Consider the following 1,652-nt stretch of genomic DNA (forward strand, 5'->3'; position numbering starts at 1 on the left):
TGTAGTAGGTGTGGTAGGTGTTGAATTATTGTGTGGTAGGTGTGGAATTATTTGTAACCATTGGATTGTAATTGTGGTGGCACAATCTTAGCCATTAATTTAGGAGGTGCCACTAGTATAAATAGGGGTGGAGTCTTTGAGTTTGTATCAAGCCAAGTTAAGGTGTTAAATAAGAGTGAAGCTTCTTCCATAAGTTGTTTTTTAGCCTTTGTCATTTCCTAAAAGCTTTTCCATTCCAACATTGCCTTCCATACTCGATCGAGCAAAACGGGCAACAAATGCTCGCCGGGGATGGAACCTGCAACCATTGTTCTTCAGATGAATGTCTCAATGAAGGAGAAGAGCTAATTTTCTTTTTTTTTTTATCAGTTGGTCAAGGAAATGACCTCTTTATGGGTGTGGGAGGTGGAAAAATTATTGTTTTCGAGCGTTAGGACAACTTTGTGGATCACAACACATCACGTTAGTGTGCTAACATTAATGAGGGTGTGGGTGATTTACGGTTAGGATGTATTTCAGTGGGCCTCACCAAAATTTAAAAAAAAAAAAACTGAAATATATCCTGACCGTAGATCACCGTGATCTACGGTCAGGATTGGACACCGCATGCAGAGATGCATGCGGTGTCCGTATGCAATAATTTCTCGTGGACCACACCTCGTTAGCATGTGTGGGTGAGATTTAAACTAGAAGTTAGGTTTAAGTTGTTAAGCATATTTTTTGTCCTATCAAAATAAATTTAGGAGATAATTGGAATAATTGTTTTTTCTTTATATATATTTTTTTATTTTTTATTTTTAAAAATACTTTATTTAGTATTTTTTGTATGATTTTATTTTTATTTCTAAATATAAATTAACATGCCTTTGAAGACATGCAATTTTTTTTTTTTTTTGATGTTTTGTGTGCCTTTAAAAACAATAATATTTTAATCAAATAAATAAATCAAAAGATAAACAAATTAAAATAAAAATAAAAAATAGAAAAAAAAAAAAACAAAAGTGACACCATGTCATTAAGGGGTCAGTTGAGATCATTCTATTTTTATATTTTATATTTATTTTTTACTTTTATTTTATTTTGTTTGTGTTGATCTGTATTGAAACACAATATATTTAATTAAGATATTGTTATTATTAAAAGCCCTCAAAATACCTAAAAATTATTTTTAACAATCTAAAAAACATTTTAATTTATTTTAGAAATAAAAAATAAGAACATACAAAAAAAAACATATCAAACAAATATATTCATATGAACAATGTTGGGATTTTTTTATTTTTCCTTTTGCATCCATACACTTATACCATCATTTGGATGATGAAATGTTCATACACTTGCAGTGCTTATGCACTTGGCACCTTACTTTGAGCTTGGTGTTGCCCATATGCATTATACTAGCTTGGGATGGATAAAACGGAGTGCTCATTAACTGGATAATCTTGGACTAAACTTTATGCTCTATTCACTTATCTCTGATTCACCCAGGCATCGTTTTAATTCCAGCATCACACTAAGTTGCGTTGATTAGATGCTTAAATGCGAGGCGTGTAAGCATTCTTTCATGTTATTTTGACCCCCAATTAATGAACTAAAGTAAAAGGGCACTTTTGTAATGTGGTACCGCTCACCTACCACATCTCACCTACCGT

The sequence above is a fragment of the Phalaenopsis equestris genome, unplaced genomic scaffold (genome assembly GCF_001263595.1).
Source record: "Phalaenopsis equestris unplaced genomic scaffold, ASM126359v1 Scaffold000761, whole genome shotgun sequence".
NCBI classification, from domain to species: Eukaryota; Viridiplantae; Streptophyta; class Magnoliopsida; order Asparagales; family Orchidaceae; genus Phalaenopsis; species Phalaenopsis equestris.